The sequence below is a fragment of the Pteronotus mesoamericanus genome, unplaced genomic scaffold (assembly GCF_021234165.1).
Source record: "Pteronotus mesoamericanus isolate MK-2021 breed Mesoamerican mustached bat unplaced genomic scaffold, CSHL_Meso_final contig_25, whole genome shotgun sequence".
NCBI classification, from domain to species: Eukaryota; Metazoa; Chordata; class Mammalia; order Chiroptera; family Mormoopidae; genus Pteronotus; species Pteronotus mesoamericanus.
The window spans coordinates 32,351,477-32,368,058 of NW_026555105.1; positions in this window are offsets into that span (position 1 = coordinate 32,351,477).

The following is a 16,582-nucleotide window of genomic DNA, read 5'->3' on the forward strand; positions in this document are numbered from 1 at the left end:
CCTCCTTACCTCAGGTATTGATCCCAAGGACACCCCTCAATAAACATCTTGCACACCAAACTTTATCGTAGAGTCTGCTTCCCAGGGAATCTAACTTGCAGAATACTCCCTCATCTCATCCTTGTTTCAGCTATGCCCCTGGATTCCCTACTTCCTGGCATTTGGATGATACCTGCTCCTACTTTCCCTACAACAAACAAGGACTTGTTCTGTTCAGAGTTTTCCACAACCTACCACTCAGCCGTTTGCTGTTTGGATTCACTATCAGGAAACACCCTCCAGTTACCTGACAAATCCTAGGAGCCTAGGCTCTATTTTAGGGAGACTGACATCAGCATTTTGGGACAGGGTGAGGAACACACCCTTCCTGAGGGCTGGATGAACAGAAAGAATGTGTGGTGGTAACATACCAAACTTCATTGGGCTTGCTGAAGTGTAGTGATCACAGTCCAACATCGAAGATATGACATGTCACCTATGTGCACAGGCACCAACTGAAATCCTCTGAATGAGACTTTGAACTGCTGAGCCATTGCTGAAATACCAGCAAGGGCGATAGAATTGGTAAAGTCTGAGTTGAATAAGAAATCAGATACATGGTTTGGGGATTTTCTTCAAAATTGGCTTCTTTTTACATAGATTTCTTCAAATTTCTGAGCTTGTCACTATATATGATTTTATTATTTATTTACTTATATTTAATTATTTTAAATTAACTTCTAAGTTGTCCATACGTAATTTACTTTCTCGGTTGATTTATATTGTTCATAAGTTGTCCTGTAAACTACTTCTTTGGTTTGGTTTTTGGAAATGAATATTTAGTAAATAAATATGCAGAGGAGAGAATGGCCAGGCTATGGTACTGATGTGGTTTGAGTTCCTAGATCCAGCTGAACCTGAAGATCTACTCCTAAACTTTTTAATTACATGAGCCAATCCATTCTTTATTTTGTTTGTGCCAGTCTGAGTTATGTTTTCAATAATAGAATTTGTAGTCAGAAGAAGCCTGTTATACAATGTGACCTTGTAAAAGTCACAAAATGTCTCTAAACTTATTTCCCAAGTAGCGAAACAGTAAAACTATGAGCCCCACCTACTTCATAGGTAGCAGATACTACCGTATTTCTCCAAGAATTTCTTAGTCGAGGCCCATCTAAATTCCAACTGCCAGCACTTCAGTCTCTTTGCCTGCAGTCTTCTCAGGTAGACCAGGCTCTGCTCCACTTTACTTGCAGTCAGACAGGCCTCTGAGCAGCCCTCAAATAATAACTGGTGTGTGAATTTCCCAGCTCTCTCAGCTGTCTAGTGGGATTACTCGAAAGTAATTGTTCTATGCTGTCCCCAAAAGTACCCCAGTATGGTGAAGCTTTATTTGTCCTCAGTGGTAACCCGCCTGTCAACCAACTTGCCCTCAACCACCTTCCTTCCCTTCCTGTCCCCATTTCCTATTCCCCCATCAGTATTTCCTAGGACCTCATCCCCCAAACTTCTGACACTTAACATCCTGTCTCAGGGTCTGCTTCTAGGGGGATCAAAATGAAGAAAGTTGCACTCAACTATTGCTGTGTGATTTGCCTATGGAAGGACATTGTTAAATCTTAATTTTGAAGTCGTTTAAACTCAAGTCTTCAATGCAGATTTCCAAGTGTCAAAGCTGATGTTAAACTCTTCTTTTTATTCTATACACAATTACATTTATTTTTAAGATAATGCTACAAAAGTGTCCTCTTTAGAGGATTCTGCAGCTATCCTTTGATATCCTTTATCCTTTCATAAAGAACCTCTATAAACAGCTGGAAGTGTGTGTACATTTATAGAATCAATTACATAAACAGCATCAATGTGAATGAAGCTGGAATATATTTCCCACATGATGACTGAGAATCCCACAGAACTGTGTTGGTAGGAAAACTATTTACTGTGGTTTAGAGAGGGTCTTGCACATGGGAAGACGAGAAATGAGATGCCTTTTAATGAGCCAATCCACAAGTCTAAAAACTAACTGCACCTAACAGAAGACTGTGAGTGGCAACCACAGCCCCAAAACAAAGAGGAAATGCCATATGTTTCCAGTGTGGGAAGACTGCTGGGCTCTGCTGGTCTTATCAGTGACACCTGCTCTCTCAGCTGGGGAGCATTACTGGCGGTGTCATCTTCAAAAGCGAAGGGCAGCAAACATGATTCAAAGAAAAACCAGAAATATGGGCAGATGGGGCTGGTGGCTTGATTAGCAGGTCCCCCTACTGAGGGAGCTGTACTGGAGCTGTACAGTCCTCTGTTTCCTGTGCTGGTGGTCCCCAGTGCTCACCTTGGCAGTGACCCAGCACTTGCCAGGTTATTTCAAGGGCCAGGAAATTCCCCTCTCACCACAACCTGCTCACTGCTCCCCAATTCCACTACTCTGACCCATAACTACAGTATATAGTGTTCACTTAAGACCATGCAGTGGCCTCTGGATTATAATTTATAGATATTCTCAAACCTGTTTTCTCCTCTACCCCAATTTCCATTGTTACTTAAAGAATCTCTGTTAACCGGAGTTGTAGACCCCCTTAAAAATAAAATAATAAGACCTGACCCAGTGGCTCAGGTGGCGGGAACATTGTCCCATTCATCAAAAGGATGCAGGTTTGATCCCTGGTCAGGGCACATACCTAGGCTGCAGGTTCCATCCCAGGTCAGGGCACGTGTAGGAGGCAACTGATCGATGTTTCTCTATTTCTCCCTCTCCCTCTCCCTATCTCTCTAAAATCAATAAACATGTCCTTGGGTGAAGATTTAAAAATGAATACATAAATAGAGTATTAGTGTAAATATACAAATAAACATACACACATCCTAGATAGCTAGATAAATGATAAATAATCATGGAAATGCAATAAAATTTATTTTTATTTTTTCCAGCTTTGTTGAGATATAATTGACATGTAACCTTGTGTAAATTAAGATGTACAACCTATTGATTTGATATACTTCTATACCTCAAAATAGTTACCACCATAACATTAATTAACACTGCCATCATATCACATATTACCACTTCATTTTTGTGGTGAGAACACTTAAGATCTACTCTCTTATCAACTTTGAGCTATAAAATAATTAACTATAATCACTATGCTGTACATGAGATCCTTAGAACTTATTCTTCCTGGAATTACCAGTCTGTAAGCTTTAACCAATATCTCTCCATATTTCCCACCCCAGACCCTGGCAACCATTATGATTCTGTGAGTTTGTAAATGCAGTAAAATTTTAACAATTGGAGAATACGGGTGAAGAGTATATAGGAGTATTTTTACACTATTCTTGCAACTTTAAGTATGATATTTTTAAAAAATTAAAAATTAAAAAAGGAACAAAGCAACCATAAGAGCACAGCTGTAATTATGACTGTAGTTGAGAGTAGTTTTTAATTACTAAAATCCTATCTGTAAGGGCAAAACACCTAAAATCTTTTAAACGGGTTTTCTTTTTCTTTATGTTTTCCTTTTTATTGAAGTGAGATGCACATAACACAAACTAACCATTTTAGTGGGAATAATTCAGTACTTTTGACAATGTTGTGCAACCCGCACCTTTATCTAGTTCAAAAAATTTCATCACCCCAACAGGAAACTTTATACTCATTAAGCAATTATTTCTCATCTCCTCCTTCTCCAAGCCTCTGGCAATCTTGTTCTGTCTTTTTGAATTTGTCTATTTTGGTATTTCATATATATGAAATCATTTAGTATTTGGTCTATCATATCTGGCTTCCTTCAGTTAAAATAATGTTTTCAAAGTTCATCCATGTTGTGGCATATATTAGTACTTCATTCTTTTTTATGGCTACATAATATTCTATTGTACAGATACATGATAATTTATTTATCCATTCCTCTGTTAATAGATCTTTGGGCTATTTCCTCCATTTGGCAATTATGAATAGTGCTGCTATGAACATAGGTGTACATTTATTAGAACATCTGAAATCTTCATGTTTATTAAAGTCTATTGATGACTTAAAATATTAACTCATGCCTGAAGCATGCCTAAACTTAGACTTCTCAGAATCCTAAGTAAATTATCTTTTGTGTTTGACCTAGTTTGGACTGAGTTTCTGTTGACTTGAAAGAATCGTGACTGCTACAAAACTTTTAAATTACCTTTCAAAGTACAGCCTTTTGGAGCTATGGGGGAAAAAAGCTGCTCATGAACAATACCTTTTTGAAACAAGGCCAAGTAAAATTTTCTGAAGCTCAAAGGTCTCTTGTCCTCAAGAAACTTGAAATGAATAAGAATCTGAAACATTTCTGAACTAGAAGAATGAGCTCAGATAAGCACAGAACATTCCTGAACTGTGTCTACCACCACAACAGCATAATCATAACACAGAGTCTTGAACCAAAAGCTTTTTGTGTGTGCCAGGTTTGAAGATATTCATAGCACTTTATTTGTGAAAGAATCACAATTGTAAAAACCATAACTTTTCTAAATCAATGGGCAATCATTTTTAGCAGCTCTTCTGAACAGAAGTCCCCAAGCACAAATGCTGTTCTTTCTTCTTTCACCATTTGCTTCCTGCCATCCATCTTTCATCTCTTGTGGTCATAGGAATTTTAGTATTTTCTTTTCAAAAGGCTTCTAGGAATTGCCTTTGGTTTACTTGATGAAATCTTGCACCACATATACTTCTTCAAAAGGACATTGTTTCTTCTCATTTCTGTTGAAGAAAAACCAAAGTAATTGGAGAATTTATCTGCTGACAACCTATCTTCCACTTAAAAAAATATTTCATCACTTTCAGTTTATTTTGATCTTGGGGTCCATGACTCACCCAGTTTATTAGGAAACAAATCTGATCTGAGTTCTATCCAGCTTTCCTCCATGTAACTAATGTGATGGATCAACAATGGAGTTTGTATCTCCTTCTGCCTCTTGAACTTTACTACTCTCTTCCTGTTTCCTCAGGATTACTGTGGATTGAGCCCATCAAATCCCTGATTTCCAGAAATGTGATATTGGTGCAAGACATTCTAGTACAATCTGACCTGTTCACTTGAGCTCAGGTAAATTTAGGAACTATCATTTATTTGGTGGAACCATGTTTGGCTATATGGTCAATGAGCTTGCTCTGAAAAGTAAAAGGCTAGAGGGCAGGAGAGGACAAAAAGGAGAGAGAGGAGCAGGGAATGAGGAGACAGGGTAGGGGTTGGAAGGTCAGGTGTAAGAAGAGGGAGACAAGAAAGAGAAAGACGGGGGGAGATTTTCTTAGCTTATAAAGTGGGAAAGGATTGAGGGAGGGAGGGGGCAGGGGAAGGTTGTGGCAGGAAAATGAAGACAAATGTATTTTAACAATAAAAAAAAAGAAAAGACAAAGGAATCTCATTTCACGTGAGACTTGATCAAGTGGATCCATTATATCCTCAAGGACCTGGGGGTTTTTGTTGGGTTTTTTTTTTTTTTTCATCTCTTCATTATAACAAGGTCAAGATGGTTGCCACAAGCCATCAGAGATATATTTTTTCTTTTTTCCATTCAAAAGGAAAGAAGCCTAGAATTCCCATTAGAGTCCCATGAATCATGCTTACTGGACAGATATAGGTCACATGCCCATCTCTGCATCAATCACTGTGGCGAGTGGGATGGACTATGCTGATTGGATGAGTTGTAGTCACATGCCCCACCCCTACAGTTAGAGCTAGAGTCAGCACCCCCAGATTCATACCAACCCCTAAGTAGAAACCTGGAACTATTGATAAGGAGGTAGGAGGGAAGTGTACCCTAGAAAGAGAACCAATTAAAGTTCACCTTCTTGTTTGACCAGACACATCCATATCTTTATAATTCTTCTTTCTAATCTATATTGGCTTCTGATACTTACAACTAAAGAATGTTAACTAAAGATACCTTACTAGAACAGTGAAGAGAGAAAAACTAATGGTGGCCTGTTTCAGTGAGAGTTTGAATACATTGGGGTTGCATCACACGGACACTCAGCTTATACAAAAGGACAATAACAGTGTAAGTTGCTTAGGTGGCTCTGCCCAGCATTTCATTCTGTATCTAAAATGGCAGATGTGAGTAGCTCTGCCCTCAGCTTAGCTGGGTTCTGTCTTTCCTCTCATGGTATGAATATGTTGCAAACATAATATGATTCAGGAATGCATTTCATTAAAGATGACCCTACACCAGCCACAGCTTTGACCACTACTCAACAAAAGGAACAGAAAAAGTTGAAGGGAAAACTGACCAAGCAGTATTTATTGTTAGTATCCAATGTGACATATTTCTGGAGGTCTTTCTTTCCCCTTCCTTCCTTCCTTCCTTCCTTCCTTCCTTCCTTCCTTCCTTCCTTCCTTCCTTCCTTCCTTCCTTCCTTCCTCCCTCCCTCCCTCCCTCCTTTCTTTCTCTTTCTTTCTTTCTTTCTTTCTTTCTTTCTTTCTTTCTTTCTTTCTTTCTTTCTTTCTTTCTTTCTTTCTAAAAGATTTCTTACTTATTTTTAGAGAGGGGAAGGGAGAGGGAAAGGGAGAGAAGCATCAATGTGTGGTCGTCTCTCACGCACCCCCTTACTGGGGACCTGGCCTGTAACCCAGGCATGTGCCTTGACTGGGAATCTGCCCACGCTCAATCCACTGAACCACACCAGCCAGGGCTGGAGGACTTTCAATGTACCTTTCCTAAAAGACTCTTCAAGGAATATTTTTCTAAAAGATTTTTGAGGGAAATATTGATGACATTAAATAAGACTCCTTTATACCAAGACAGATAACTATCACCCATGTGAAGCAATTGAAGCTGACTAGTGGGAGAAATAGGATATCACTATGTCTATGAACATGACCATTCTGATGGTTTGGTCTCCATTGAAAAATTATTAAAATGGGTTTTAGCACTTTGTATATGTTTAGTACTTAATAAATACGGTGAAGTAAATATGGTTGTTTTAGGCAAAATGGTCATGTGCATTGACAAATCTTGGTAGGTAATCTGCACTCATCATGCTCTGGGGGACATTTTACAATGGTTTAGTGGACAGAGAGAGAGGTGTCCTTACCTCCAATACTACTTCTGCTATGAACTGTTTGTGTGATCTGAGAAAGTTATGTAATTTCTCTGAGTCTCAGACTTCTCCCTGGTGAAGTGAGAAGAAACTGCTTACTCTACTTGTTTTTCAGAGTTATTAAAAACCAGTGGCCTGTGCTCTCTTGGGTAACTGCTAGGTGTATTTTAGGGCAGAATGAACGCTATACAACAGGAAAAATACTCAAATAGAAAAGCATGCCAGTGCCCCCAGAGATATTCCATAACAGTTTATCCTGCTTAATGTACCCTTGGATGTTAAAAATAGAGCCAAGCACAAAAAGTGTAACCCAACAGTAATCACAGATTCTTCAGAATTCTACAACAATCCTAATGAAGATGATATTTCTAGTGTTGTGTTGCCAGCTCACAGCTTATGATCTTTGACCCAAAAACCTCAGGAAAGGTATAAATTATGAAAAATTTTCTCTGCTTTCCAGAGAAAAGTCTAATGCTAAATCAAACAATGAAAGAGACATATGGAGCCAACCACCCAGCTGTAAATTTTCCAAGTAGGAAAAGTAAGTATAATGGGACCTACTTATGGTGAATTCAGATATTGTAATGCAGTGAAGTGGAATGAGACTTAGGTTGTAGTAGGCAGACCTCAGTTCTGAGGTTATTGGACCACTCTTGTTAAGTTGTTTTACAATTTTAAAATTAGAAATTTATACCTTTTCTACATCAGTCTAAATCCTGTCCTCAAGTAGCCATGTGCCTCTCTCGAGTCTGACAATTCTTGTGAAGCTAAGAACCTGTCCTTTGTCCATTAAAGGGACTCCTTTCATCATTTCCCATTGTTCTGAGGGATGTAGCTAAAAATATGTATTTACAGAAACATAGCAATTCCTCTCCTCTTATGTGCTGAGCAAAATGATGTGTATGTCCACCACAGACATATTGAGGATGTTTATAGCAGTGCTATTGGTAATAGCCCCAAAATGAAAACAGATTGGTATTTAACTTTCAGCTTTATTTGCTATTATTTTAGCATTTGAAAACTATAGGAAATGAGAATAGTTACACAGAGCTCAAGGAGAGCGACTGAGAATTCAGTTACAGGGAAAGCTTTATCTTTTTCTAGAATGACTTACATGATTTGTATGTGTGAAATGTAATGTTTTCAATAAACTCACATCTTGTACCATGGGGTAATATTACCAGTGAAGTTGTTAAGAACTGACACCATCTGGCTATCTCAGAAAACAATAAATAGGAAAAAGCAGAAATCTCCCCAGGCTAATGTGAGTAAAGATGGACTTATGTAATGATACCTGGGAATCTTGAGGATCTAACTGCAAGAAATACAACTTGGCAGCCACTTTCTCGCTCTGTCTTCAGTTTCATGGTGGCTTATTTCTGCATCTTTCTACCCATCTGTTCCATTTCTTTTCTCTCCGATGCCTGACTGTTCAATTGCTTATTAGCCAGCATTTTACCAATCAACCCCAAACAATGGCTTTGGCCTGAATCTATATTACCCTCTATCCTGGCTGTTGACTTTGTTTTTCTCTCTCTGGAGCTACTTCATAGACACTCAATAAACATTAATTTACTTGATAGATACTCCATAAAAATAAATTCCCATGAATCACTTGGTAGACACTCAATAAATACATTAACTTTCTTTTCCTCATCAGAGAATAAATGTGATTTGACTAGAAGAAAGTTTGTTGTGTGATTTTTTTTTTTTGGCCTACCCTCCACATATGTAACATAGAAAAAAAAAAACACTTCCAGTTGAGTGAGGGGCACTTTTACAGAGACTTCAGAAATTTTCAAGCCAATTTGGCAAAACTACAAGATTTAACCGGGTCACTATTGTTTCTTAAATCAACATACTCTTGTGTCCATGAAAGATTTCCATTTCCACATCCCAAAAGTTGCAATTTATAACAATTATTTGATAAAAGAAAGACTAATAAAGTATATTCAACCCTCAACCTCTGAGTGAGTTTGGTTGCCCTATATGTTAACTCTGTTATAAATAAAAGTCTAAGTCTCTGATTGGGAGTAGTTGAAGATGCATATAGCCTAAATGATAAACCCTCTTGTGATAAGTGGTGGATTATTACAGAAGCATAAAGTAGGATGAGGTCAGTGACCTTTAATACATGTTCCAGAGGTGACATATATGGTAATTTCCACTTGTCCACAGACTAGCTCTACATGGGAAATAGCTGTAAGACTATTCTGTGTACACACCCCATGCCCAACCCCTATGCCCATCCATTCTTCACCCTTCCCTTCCCTGTTCTATGTTTGGGATTCTGACCCTTGCTGACCAGAGCTCCTTGTAGCTACTTATTGCTGGATTTTGTCAATGGGAGCTACTGGTAGTACTGCCCTTAGATCCAGACAATAGGGGACAACCCTGGGCCTGATACATTAGAAGGCATCACACGTAATAGACACATTTAAAAAAAAAAAAAAGGTTAAAGTACACATGGCATCTCTGCCACTGGGGGAGAGCACTATCATCAGTGCAGACAATGCTCAAAGTGTGGGAGAATTTGATGGCAGAGCCATTAGATGAAAAAAAAAGACATTGATTAACTTGTTGAATCCTTTTCCTCTGAAGGAATGCAGTAGGTATTTGAATAATAAAGTATTGTTTTCTGGCAGTGCTGAGAATTCATTTTCTTTTTTCTCATCAGATGTTCCAATTTATGCTTCAGAAGTACTCACTATTTAGGATGGTATTTACAACAGTAAATGGTGGCTGAGGAATATTACATGTTGTGTATATGCATGTACTGATATCACTTGAATGAAGCATAATACTGATTCTTTACACTTGGCAACTGGGTGGACACTAAATACTAAAATTGTGAATAACTTTGTTATAAAAATATTTTAAAGGTTTTATTCAATTAAAAAATAAAATACAGGCTTCAAGATGGCAGAGGAGTGAATGGAAGTCACACTGACCACCTCCCAGGACCGATTGGGAATTACAACTAAATTGGGGAGAAATTTCCTGGAACAAACAACTGAACAATAGTGAGAGAGGAGCCTGATAACTTCAGACAGACAGAAGAATCAGCTTTACCACAACCTAACTAGTACGGAGTGCAGTAGAGACTCGAGAAGGCAGGTGGGGCACCCATGGGTGGCAGCACCAGAAGGATATTGAAATGGATAGATGAATCCCCCTGAGAAGAGTGGGGTCTGAACCACAGGCAGGGAGCGCCAGCCTACAGCACCAGGCCCAAAAAGTATACAGGTAACAGACAGCTGTGAAAAACGGCGGGGTTGCTCTCTGCCAGAGATGGGTGGCTGAAGATGCAGAGTCCTTTAAAGGGCCAACGCATAAATTTGTATTGGCAGCCACTTTTCCTGAGCTCTGCCAAAGGTAGGGGCAGAGTGGGCTGGAGCAGCCTGAGGAGAGAGGGAAGGAGGTTTAGGGGAGAGAACTGAGAGATTAGCCGGTGGGGTCCTCGTGCTGATAAACCCAATTCAGCAGCTGCCCTCTTGCTCAGGCAGACCACTCCCCTGGGTGGTAGCAGAGTGAGAGAACACAATAGCCCTGCCCCCAGGAGGCTCTGCCCCAGGGGTGGTGCACAACCCGACTCCTGAGTGCAGAGCAGCAGTCACGGATAGTAGATCCTTGCCTAAGTGGGCTCAGAGTGCTAAGAGATGCTTGAGGAGAGTCTGGCGATGGAGGCTTTGGGGAGAGAACTGAGGGAGTAGCTGGCAGGATTCTGGCGCTGACTCTGCCCCCATATGGAAGCAGTCATCTTGCTCAGGCAGATCACTCCACTGAGCAGCAGCAGCATGATAGGACAAAATAACCCCCAACACAGGAGGGACTCTGCCCTGCCCAATGGTGCCTAAGTTTGACTGCTGAATTCAAAGAGACTAGATTAACAACTGGAGGAGAGAGGCACACATAAGAGATTCCTAGAAGTCTTTAAAAGACTGCCTAAGATGAGACAGGGTCAACAGCGACATCATCAGGGGCAGGTCCAGAAAGAAAAAATAAATAAAAAGAGGGGTCTACTACCATAAAAGTTCACACACAAATTCAGGAAGTCAAGACAGACCAATTTAAGAAGCAGAAGCAAAAAAAGGAGAGTCTCACAAATAATGGGAAGACAAAGAAACACCCTCCAATTGAAGGTAAAGGAGGAATCCCCACAAAGAGAATTAAATGAAATAGAGGCAAGTAATCCAGCAGACATTGAATTCAAAACAATGGTTCTTAAGAAGCTCAGTGAGCTCAGGAAGCTCAAAGAAAATGACCAAAAACTACAGGGAAACTATGAGGAACTTATTGCAAACTCTATCAGCATGAAAAAGGACATAGAAACTATCAATGAGAGGTAAGAGGAAACGAAGAATACAATTTCTAAACTGAAGAACACAGGAGAAGGAATCAAAAACAGGATAGATGAAGCAGAGGATCGAATCAGTGAGCTGGAGGACAAGGTAGGAAAAAGCTCGCAGAAAGAGTAAGAAAATGAAAAAAGACTCAAGAAGAATAAGGAGATGTTTAGGGAATTGCAGGACAACCTGAAACTTAAGAATATCCATATAATAGGGATACCAGAAGGAGAAAAAGAGGAGCAAGGGATAGAGAACCTGCTTGAAAAAGTAATGATGGAACACTTTCCCAACTTGAGGAGAGAAAAAGTCACACATGTCCAGGAAGCACAGAGGGTCCCACTCAAGAGGAACCCAATGAGGCCCACTCTAAGACACATCATCATTAAAATGGCAAATATCAGAGACAAACAGAGAATCCTAAAGACAGCAAGGGAGAAACAAGTAGCAACATACAAGGGAGCACTGATACAGCTAGCAGCTGACTTCTCAACAGAAACATTGCAAGACATGAGGGAACGGCAAGAAATATTCCAACTAATGAAAAGCAAAGGCCTGCGACCAAGACTGCTCTACCCAACAAGTCTCTCAATGAAAATAGAAGGCAAAATAGGAGTTTCATAGACAAAAGAAGACTAAAAGAATATACCTCCACCAAACCAGCACTGCAAGATATGCTAAAGGGACTGCTTTAAGAACATGAAGAAAAAGAGTGAGAAAGAGAGGAACACAGGTACAAAGGGAATAAAATGATTAAGTACCTATCAATAACTTTAAATGTAAATGGATTAAATGGCCAATCAAAAGACATAGGGTAGCTGAATGGATAAGAAAACATGACCCACACATATACTGCCTAAAAGAGACCCACCTCAGAACAAAGGATCTACGCAGCCTGACTGTAAAGAGATGGAAAAAAAATATTCCAAGCAAATGGACAGGAAAAAAAAAGCAGGGGAAGCAATACTTATATGAGACAAAATAGCTTTCAAAACAAAAGCTATAAAAAGAGACCCAGAAGGACACTTCATAATACTCAAAGGAAAAATCCAACTTGAACACAAAAAACATCATAAACATTTATGCACCCAACATAGGAGCACCCCAATATGTAAGGAAAATCTTGGAGTATTTCAAGAAAGAGATAGACAGTTACATACTGAATGTAGGGGATTTTAACACCCCACTGTCAACAATGGATAGATCTTCCATACAAAACATCAACAAGGAGATTGTGGAACTGAACAACACATTAGGTCAAATGGACTTAACTTACGTATACAGAAACTTTCATCCAAAAGAAGCAAAATACACATTTTTCAAATGCACAGGGAACATTTTCAAAGATAGATCACATGATAGGGCACAAAACAAGACTCAACAAATTCAAGAAAATTGAAATCATAACAAGCATTTTCCTGGACCACAAGGGCTTGAAATTAGAAACCAAACTCAAGGAAAAAACTCAAAACCATTTAAGCTCATGGAGACTGAAGAGCATGCTATTGAACAATGAATGGGTCAATAATGAGATCAAAGAAGAAATCAAAAAGTTTCAAAAAGAAAAATACCATGTGATCTCACCTATAAGTGGAACCTAACCAACAAAATAAACAAGCAAAAAAAATATAACCGGCAACATTGAAAGAAAAAACAAACCAACCACTTATAGGTGAGATCATGTGGTATTTATCTTTTGCCTCCTGGCTTATCTCACTTAGCATAATGCTCTCCAGTTCCATCCATGCTATCGTGAAGGGTAGTAGCTCTTCCTTTCTTTCTGCTGCATAGTATTCCATTGTGTAAAAGTACCACAGCTTTTTGATCCACTCATTTACTGATGGGCACTTAGGTTGCTTCCAGCACTTAGCTATTGTAAATTGTGCTGCTATGAACATTGGGGTGCATAGGTTCTTTTGAATTGGTGTTTTGGGATCCTTATGCTATAATCCCAGCAGTGGAATTGCTGGGTCAAAGGCAGTTCTATTTTTAGCTTTTTGAGGAAATTCCAAACTGTTTTCCACACTGGCTGCACCAGTCTGCATTCCCATCAACAGTGTACTAGGGTTCCCTTTTCTCCACAACCTCGTCAACCCCCGTTGTTTGTTGCTCTGTTTATGATGGACATTCTGACCAGTGTGAAGTAGTATCTCATTGTGGTTTTAAATTGCATTTGATGGCTAGTGATGCTGAGCACCCTTTCATATGTCTCTGGGCCCTGTGTATGTCCTCCTTGGAGAAGTGTCTATTCAAGTTTTTGACCATTTTTTAATTGGATTGTTTGTCTTCCTGGAGTGGAGTTGTGTGAGTTCTTTATATATTTTGGGGATCAAACCTCTGTCTGAGGTATCATGGCAAATATATTTTCCCATATGGTGGGTTCCCTTTTCATTTTGCTGATGTTTTCTTTAGCCCTGCAGAAGCTTCTTATTTTGGTGAAGTCCAATTTGTTTATTCTGTCCTTTATGTCCCTTGCTTTAGGGGACATATCTGTGAAAATATTGCTGCTTGGGATATCTGAGAGTTTCCTGCATAAGTTCTCCTCTAAGACTTTTATGGTGTCAGGACTTATATTTAAGTCTTTTATCCATCCTGAGTTCATTTTTGTGTATGGTGTAAGTCGGTGGTTGAATTTCAATTTTTTGCATGTAGCTGTCCAGCTCTCCCAACACCATTTGCTGAAGAGGCTATTTTTACTCCATTTTATGCTTCTGCACCTTTGTCAAATGTTAATTGACCGTAGAAAAATGGGTTTATTTCTGGGCTCTCTGTTCTGTTCCATTGATCTGTGTGTCTGTTCTTATGCCAGTACCAGACTGTTTTGATCACAGTGCCCTTGTAATATAGTTTGATGCCAGGTATTGTGATCCTTCCTACTTTGTTCTTCTTCCTAAAAATTGCTGCTGCTGTTTGGGGTTGGTTATGGTTCCATATAAATTTTTGAAATGTTTGTTCTATGTCTATAAAATACATCATTGGTATTTTAATAGTGATTGCATTGAATCAATAAATTGCTTTGGGTAGTATGAACATTTTGATGATGTTAATTCTTCCAACCCATGAACACAGTAAATGCTTCCATTTACTTGTATCTTCCTTAATTTCTTTCTTTAGCGTTGTATAGTTTTCTGCGTACAGGTCTTTTACCTCCCTTGTTAAGTTTATTCCTAGATACTTTATTTTTCTTGCTGCTATAGCAAATGGGATTTTTTTCCTGATTTCTGATTCTGGTATTTCAATGTACAAAAATGCCTTCAATTTCTAAATATTGACTTTGTATCCCGCTGTTTTGCCAAATTCATTAATTAGATTGAGTAGATTTTTGGTGCAGTCTATGGGGTTTTCTATGTACACTAGTATGTCATCTGCAAACAATGATAGTTTTACTTCCCGCTTTCCAATTTGGATGCCTTTTTTTTCTTTTTCTTGTCTGATTGCTGTGTCTAGGACTTCCAATACTATGTTGGATAGACGTGGTGAAAGTGGACATCCTTGTCTTGTTTCCGATCTTAGTGGGAAAACTTTTAGTCTTTGCCATTGAGTATGACATTGGCTGTAAGTTTTTCATATATGGTCTTTATTATGTTAGGTATACCCCTTTTATTTCCACTTTGCTGGGTATTTTATCATAAATGGGTGCTGTACCTTATCAAATGCTTTTTCCCATCTATCGATATGATTTGTGGTTTTGTCTTTCCTTTTATGTGCTGTATTATGTGTATTGATTTGCCCATGTAGGACCATCTTTGCATCCCTGAGGTGAATCCCACTTGATCATGGTGGGTGATCTTTTTAATGTATTGCTGAAGGTGATTTGCCAATATTTTGTTGAGGATTTTAGTGTCTATGTTAATCAGCCATGTTGGCCTGTAGTTTTCTTTCTTGGTTGTGTTAACATGGTTTTCTAATGAGGACAAGTAGGGTCTTATGTTCAACAAAAGAGAACATGTTTCTATGGAATACATAGAACTTTTTAAAATTATTATAATTAAAGATATCAAATACAAATTGACATTTATATAGTTTTAAATTTCAAATTAATAATTTGTTTTTTTAAAAAACCCATTTGGAATATATTAAAAGATAAAATTTTTGAAACAAAATGTAAAACTTACTTAAAATTTTTATGTTTTACATTTATTTTGCATTTTATGAAATTCTATTCAAAAATTGAATGCTTTAAGTATTTTATATTTAATCCTTCAATCTTTAGTATTAAAACATACATTATGTGAAATCTAGATTATGAAATTTTGTTGAAATTAAGACTAAGATTAATTTTATGAAATGAATGGAATAAATTTATTCGTTTATTATGTTTTTATTTTATTACCCATCCAAACCTTGCGGAGTAATCATATGTAACAAAAATTAAACCAAGACCAATCACATGTAATAGCAAGTAAATGTAGTCTATTTAATATTTTGGTGACTTTCAATTATATAAAAATCACTTTACATATACTTTTCAATTTTGTGGTCATAAAAATGCATTTATTGTTTTGGGGCAAGGGTTTGAAAATTTTTGGTTATAAGCTAGAGAGTAAATAGTTTAGACATTGTGGGCCAGACTGTTTCTGTTGTAACATATTGAGTGGAGTGTGAAAGTAGCCATAGACAATAAATGAATGGGCATAGCTCTGTTCCATTAAGTTTACTTGCAGAAATAGGTAGTGGAGTTGACTTGGCCTATAGGCTGTAGTTTGCTGACTCCTGTGTCAGTGGGAAAGACTTTGAAAGTGAAATTTGCTTGCAGGTAGTTTATTGGGGAATACTCTCAAGGAACAGCTGTAGAGATAGCAGGGTTATGCAGATCTCACTGGGAGCTCAGTTCTAGGGTTGGCCCTTTAAAATTGCCCCAACTGGAGGCAAAGGGGCCTAGCTCTCATTCCTCACAATGACCTTGACAGGAAGGGTGGATGACTGATCTTGGACAAGGTAAAGCTCCCTTCAGCAGAGGGCAGTGCCTGGAGAACCACCCAGATGTGAGCTGTCAGTAAGCACCTCAACCTCCCAGCTGCTGAGAACTGCTACCATCACAAGGAGGGATTTGATTGTTAACCTCATGTGTCAACTTGGTTGGCTGTGTTGCCCAGTTATTTGGTTGGGGCATCGTTCCATACACCAAAATGTTGTGGGTTTGATTTCTGGTTAGGGTACATACCTAGTTGCACTTTCTATCCCTCAGGGA